Here is a 7,503-nt window from a genome sequence, read left to right as displayed (position 1 = left end):
TTGAACAGCCTTTTTCTCGATGAAGAAAAACACCTGTCTGTTCCCAGACATATTGCCGCCCACACCCTCACGGACAGGCCTCCCAGGAGTAAACTTTGCTAATAAGAGTCCACATAATTAGTAGAAGTAATTGGATCCAAAGAGAGAAATAATGGAAGACACAGTTGTGGTGTCCTATTTATTAAAACCAGTATCCTCGCCTTCCTGAGGTCCGAGGGATAACAGAAAAATAGCAAAGGATGAAGGCCGGTTAGTAACAGACTTGGAATAAAGAAGGGACAAACAGTGCTCACACGAGGCCCTGTATAAGGGTCCCCCTTCCCTGGGCCCTAAACTTGAAAAGGCCATTCTAGCGTTCCCTAGCTACATTTGGTGAGGAAACCCAAGACCACCACATTAGTGCCCATCTTGTGTCTGGAGACCCCAACCTAAAAGGCCTCAGCCCATCAGAGAGCCTGTTTAAGTCTGGTCCCTAGGCCCAAACTGCTAGGGATGAAACATCACTGTTAGAATTATGTACCCTGTACTGTCAAATCCTATTGGGGGTCCAATAATTCTACATTTGAATCCGACTTTGCAAGTTGTTATGAGGAAATATTTGTCAAGGTAAGAGAATAGAATATACTTTATTTAACAAAACTTATTAACTTTGTCTATAGCTTTCAAATATTTACATATATAAAATATTAGCCTCTACTCTTGTTCCAGGTCTCACAAAATTTGGGGGTAGACTTATTTAAAACAAAATAAAAAGTTCTTAAGACTAGATAACTACATATTTAACAGTAAAATTATCCCTTATAATTTATTTAAAACTTGTCAAAATGTAAATATTTATTTAAAGTTATTGAGTTATCTTGAAATTTTTCTTAAAGTAAGCAGACTCCTCTCGTATCTGTGTATAAAATTACATTTCCTCAGTGGGGCAATGGTGGCACACGCCTTTAATCCCAGCACTTGGGAGGCAGAGGCAGGCTGATTTCTGAGTTTGAGTCCAGCCTGGTCTACAGAGTGAGTTCCAGGACAGTCAGGAATATACAGAATAACCCTGTCTCAAAAAGCATAAAAACAAAAAACAAACAAACAAACAAAATTACATGTTCCTCACAAAACTTATTTTAGGTGAATAATTGTCAGCACTTTCTGATTTTATCATTCCCAAACAAGAGTTTGGATCTCCCACATATACACCCAGCTTCCTGCTACACCCCCACCCCCACACCCCCATTCCCCACTCCCTACATCCCCCACACACCCACACTCCCACACTCCTCACCCCCACAGTTTCACACTCCACACATCCACACTCTCCACAGTGGGCTTTCTAACCCATTCTGACCTGTGTTGAGGCAACCTGCCCTGTATCTTCTCTTCCTGCCCCACTCCTCTCTTCTTTCCACAATTTACATTAGCCAGACTAAAACAAAACAAAAAAAAAGCGTATGTGTGTGTATGTGTATTTGTGTGTCCACATGTGTGTGCATTCATGTGGACACCAGAAGAGGTCTATGCTGCATCTTTCTCTCCACATTATTTCCTTTTATATGTATCTGTAGTTTATGTGTGCATGTACCATGACATGAGCCTGGAAGTCAAAGACAATCTCTCCCACTGTGTGTGTTTCAGGGAATCAAGCCTGCATTGTCAGGCTTAAAAGTAGCCATCTTTCCTGCTGAGAATCTCACTGGCCTGCTTACTTTAGTTTTTGAGATGAGGTCGTTCCTTGAACTAGGAGAGCACATGGCTGGACCACCTGGCCAGCAAGCCCAAGCATCCTCCGGTTTCTGCCTTCTGAGCACTGGTAGAGCTTTTACAGGCGAGCTGGGGATCTGAACTCAGGTCTCCATGCTTACACAGCAAATACTTTCCAACTGGACCATCTCTCCAGTCCCCAAAAGCAGTGTGCTTTTAAGTACATACTTTTAAAATATTTTTCTGTTATTGGGTATTAAGTTTAATAGCAAACTTTTTTCCCTTTCTCTCAAAATAAACACAAAGTTTTTTTAGTGACTCAGCTCTGCCTTTGTAGATGTCATATCCTCTCTGTAGGAACATGATCTGTTTGCTATATTAAATACTACATTGTTAAGGTGTTAGATGTCTAATTTTTTCCCCTAGTGGCATGAAGAGGAAGACAAGACATGGGCCTGGTCCTTGAGGCTGGGAGGAGTTGAGTTGGCAGTGAGTGTCTGGGACAATATGGCAAGGGGTTAAGTATTAATCTAGAAAAGCAAGTTCCTGCCATCTTATCAAGTCTAAGGGTCAAATCCAGAGCTTGAAATAGAAGATGACATCACAGACCAGGAACTCAGAACTTTCAGTCCAGTGGTTACAGCAGGTATGAGGTGAAAGTGTTCTGTGCTGCTATGTGCAGTCAGAGTCTTGGGCTCGTGTCCTGTGAACACTGCACGGATGACACGGATGACACGGACGACATGGACAACACTGCAGCCACAGCTCAGGAGAGTCCATGTGCTCTGTGATAAGATGTGTTTAATTCTTTAATCGGCAGTATTTATGGAGAGCATTGGAGATTTGCTAAAATGTGCATGTGACTGGCCACTTCAGCAGCTTTTTAAAGAGAGGAGATGAAGGTGTATAGGTGGACGTTTAAAATTCACTAAAATTACAGACACAGCAGATACCTTAGACTTTTTCTTGCCACCAAATTCTATATCCAACCCAGTCATTTAGAAACACAAATAGTCTGTCATTCAAAAGAAAAATTTAGGCTGTCTGCTCATTCTCTCTCTCTCTCTCTCTCTCTCTCTCTCTCTCTCTCTCTCTCTCTCTCTGTGTGTGTGTGTGTGTGTGTGTGTGTGTGTGTCTGCATCTGTCTCCATCTATCCCTCTGTCTCTGTCACTCTGTTTCTCTTCCTCCATTTCTCTTTCTTCCCCCTCCCCCTCTGCTCCCCTTCCCTCTCCTTCTCCCCCTCCCCTCCCCCTCCCCTCCCCTTCCCTCTCCCTTTTCCCCTCCCCTCCCCCTCCCCTCCCTCTCCCTTTCCTCTTCTCCCCCCCCCCTCCATCTCTCTGTCTGAATCCGGACTACACAATGGAGAGAATGAGTCATTAGTTCCTCAGTCTTCACCTGGGACAAATGCTTTACCATCTCTGCCTCAGGGACTGAAAAATTCTGAGTTGATTGAGGGAACATGCAGTAGTGACCACACACTCAAAGCACACAGTTTATGGACTGCAGAGTGTGGTGTCCAGCCTGGAAACCCATTGGAACAACAGACAGCAGACGATTGGGCACAGACACCTCAGTGTCTCTGAACAGGAGTCTGCAAACTGCTAGCTGTGTCTGAGCGTTTAGCCTCTGGGCAGACTGCTTCTGGTCATTCTCCAGTCACCTTCAGTTCATTAAACTAAAGAAACCCATAGCCTGGCAGCGGTGGTACACACAGGTAATTCCAGCACTTAGAAGGCAGAGCCAGGTGACTCTCTGAGTTTGAGGCCAGCCTGGTCTACAGAGCCAGTTCCTGGACAGCCAGAGCTACACAGAGAAAATCTATCTAGGAAAAACAAACAAACAAACAAAGCCAACAACAACAAAAGAAACCTATCTACTCTTATCTTATTTCCTGTCCAATGATACATATGTTTAAGAAGTTGAGAGAGAAAAAGAGAAAAGTCTCAAAGTATGAGATTGGTGAAGAGTTCAAAGGACTCTAGCCCCCTGCTCTTTTTTTTTTTTTTTTTTTTTTTTTTTTTTTTTTTTTTTTGAGATGAGAGTAACACGGTGTTACCCAGAATGGACTTGAATTCCTAGACTCAAGCAATGTTCAAGAGTCCAAAGAGTCTCTGCCCAGCAGCACCAAACAGAATCAGCATCCACTATGACGTTATTGTTTGCCAACATTGTGGTAAGAAGTTTATCCCGATTAAATGATGGCTGGCAGTGGAGAAAATCCTTTTATCTGGTAAGTTTTCTGAAAGCAGAATCGAGAAGTTCTTGCTCATTTCAAATACGTAGGGGCAAAAGTGTGCCGTGCTTACTGTTCCTATACTAAGACATGCTAGACATTCTTGCCACAAAACTGTGGCAAATACGTTCGACAACCTGTATGTTATCAGTTTGATTCATTCTTTCTGCAGTGCACGCATATCAAAATATCATATGGTCCCCCATACATGCATACAACTATTATCTGCCAGCTAAAAAACGTTAAAGGTGTAGTGATGTAATATGACATCAGCATTTCCTGATTCCTCTCCTACGTGCTGATGAGTGCTGACCGAGTGTAACTACTTCAGCAGAGCACAGCTTTATTTCCTCCCTCTGTGATGTACCAGCTCGTGCTGATGCTAAGAATGGAGAGTTATTTCTCATTGGATTGCAAGGACTTACCAGTGAATGAGCATTCTATCCCATGAGTTAAGCCTAGTCCCTGCTTCACTTTTCTGAGAAGCTACGCATTACAAAACTCCAGGTCTTCTCCTAATAGAGCCATTTTGACTTTTTTTTTTTTTTTTTTTTTTCCTTTCTGGGGCCAAAACAAAACAAAAAACAAATTAAGTCACAGCAACCATTTTTCCTGGCAGGAGTGTGACCCGGTTTACAGTCTTTGCGTTCTGGGAAATAAAGGATCCCACAGGCTTAGGAGGGGGGGGACATGATCATAAATAGGAAGCAGAGGGTAAAGAGGATAAAGGGTTTAGGGATGAGGTGATAAACACTCGGACCAGATGGCTGGAAGAAGAAGGCTAAACAAGGGTGAGCGCTGGCCTCAGCCCTGTGCTCTCAAAACTACAGAAATCGTTCTTGTTTATTTGGCTGAGCTTAAGATGTGACCAGACTTATAAACATAAATATAGAAGTTTGAGAGAAAAAGCCTCACAGAAACAATCATAGAAACAAGCATAGGAATAGAGGCCGGCCAGAGGCTGGCTCAGTGGTTAGGAACACTTGTTGCTTTTAAATTGTTAGGGCCCAGAAATCGCCAGAGAATGATACCCTAGACTCAAATAGTGTGCAAAAGCAAAGAGTGTTTATTTAGCTGAATTTCCTGAATAGAGGGAGGGGGTCTCCTCATTCAAGAATGCAGACCCTCTTGGAGGCTTTCAGGCCTAGCTTTTATTGTCAGGAGAATTCCAGGGAGGGGTATGTGCCCTTTCACCTTGATTGGTCAGCTCTATCTCTAGGGTCTGACTAATTCTATAATGAGTTAGGTTCTGGGGACCTCCCTGGGGTCTTATTCATTCTACCTACCTATTCTTACTTCAGGCCAGATGACAAAGTTTCTTTGAATTGGCTGCCTGAGGCTGTGGTTGGCTGACTACAGATTTCTGAATCCAGGTTCTCATCTCTGGGAAACAGGAACTTAGGCCTAGTCTCCCAAACTGCCAGTTTCCAGCTTGTCATGGAGTCAGCCTGGCTCTGGCTAACTCAGTCTTCTCAAGAGTACTGGAATTCAATTCTCAGCTCCCACATGGCAACTTAAAATGGTTTGTAACACCAGGTCCAGGAGGTCCAACACTCTCTCTGGCCTGTGTAAACATTTCATGCTTGTGGTTGGTGCACGTATATACATGCAGACACTCACACATACATACGTGTAAAACTATAAATAAATTTTTAAACAGAAATAAATATCAACAGCTACCAGTTGTGTTACCAACAGAGGATGCTACAGGCCATGTGAAAAGATGAGTTTTCTTTCTCTTCTCTTACACCCAAGTCTTCAGTGACATTTTATAAACCCCTCAGCTTGGTCTTAGGTAAATTAAAGAAAGCAAAACACAAGACAGATTGCAGGAAAGACTGCAACCAAAGACTCAGACACTCCAGGATTCATTGTGGCCTTTACTGCTTGAGTTCCTCCTTTGACTAAAGACATAAAGTATTTGTCATTTCTGTGACTGTATTACTTCACTTAGCGTAGTAATGCTCTCAGGCATACATCCTCCCTCCTTAAGGCTGAATAGCAGCAACTATAGGTGGTATGGAGATGCTGTCTTTAACCAGTCATCTGCCAATGCACACCCTGGTTTATGACTTAGAGTTGCATATTGATAACCACTCACCAGCCATTTCCCTAACATTAGCTAAACAGTTGCATTGCAGTCGCGTTGATGGTAAGTTAGGAAGCTCAGCTCTGTTCTGTCCTCATGAAGATGTGGAAAAAGGACAAGGGAGAAAGTTCACTCTGTAAAGCTCTTGTTGTACAAACATGTGGACCCAAGTTTGCTTCCATGTAAGAAGGCTGGACTTGGTGGCACTCACAATCCTAGAGATGGGGTGGCAGAGAGACAGGAAGATCTCTAGGGCTCATGTTCAGTGAGCATAGATGAAGTGTCAGACTTCAAATCAATGAGAGATCCTATCTCAAAAACATGGCTGAATCTATGGCTCAACCATTAAGAGCATTTGCTGCTCCTACAGAGGATCCAGGTTCGAGTCCTAGCACACTATGGCAGCTTATAACTCCAGTTCCAGAGGATCTGATGCCCTCTTCTGATGTTCATGGAACACATGCATACATGCAAGCAAAACACTCAGCGCATATAATAAAGACTTTTAAAAAATAAGACCAAAAAATCCACACACAAATACACAAGACAAGGCAGACAGTTGTTCTTAGCGACAATGCTTTAAAATTGACCTCTTCTAAATATATATACAAATACACATACACAGAGATACCAGAAAGAATATATTTGCTCATGCAGATGGTTAGAACATTATTATGAGTTTAATAAAAAGCTTTTAACGGGCTTTTATTAACAACCGAGGGTTGCATCACAGGGGTAGGCCACTTGCCTTACGTGCACAAGGCTCTGGGTGTCCTGCGCAGCAGCAACACCACAACTGTAAAAGATAAGGCAGAGGAGGAGATCCACAACCAGGAACAATTTCCTACATCTGCTTCTGTCTTGACACTCAATTCCCTGCATCTGTCTTTTAGCATCAGATCCCACCGTCAAACTGTTAGTGTGTTGGCCTCCTTTTTGGATGACATGTCCCCGTGATTGTGGACTGGTCATTGTCCTCAGTTTATTTATGTTATCAGTTAAGTGGTAATGTCTCATACTGACTTTCCCAAAGTAACCAGGGTAGTATTTGTTGAAGTTGATCCTTTGGTAGAGCATGCAACCAGCATTATACAGCCTCCTGGGAACAGGATTCAAGGCTGCCCTGGTCCTAGATTATGTGGCCTCAAAGTTTCCAGATCTTCTTCATTCTGGTTGAGATGGGGCCACCTAAAGCAAAAAGTGATTTCATGCTCATGACAGTTGCTGTATAGTAAAACATTTCTGGGCAGGCAAGATGGCTTGGGGAATAGCTTTACAGCCCAGCAAACCTGACAACCTGAGTTCAATCCTCAATACCCAGTATATGGTGGGAAAAGAGGACTGGCTGACTCCTAAAAGTTGTCCTTTGACTACTTAAAAATACACACACACACACACACACACACACACACACACACACAAAATCAAAATCAATCTACCAATGCAATAAAAAAATTTTGGTCCCAAATTCATGCACATATAGGCAAC

This window comes from Arvicanthis niloticus, chromosome 4, assembly GCF_011762505.2.
Source record: "Arvicanthis niloticus isolate mArvNil1 chromosome 4, mArvNil1.pat.X, whole genome shotgun sequence".
Lineage (NCBI taxonomy): Eukaryota > Metazoa > Chordata > Mammalia > Rodentia > Muridae > Arvicanthis > Arvicanthis niloticus.
Note: the sequence above shows the minus strand (reverse complement) of the source record.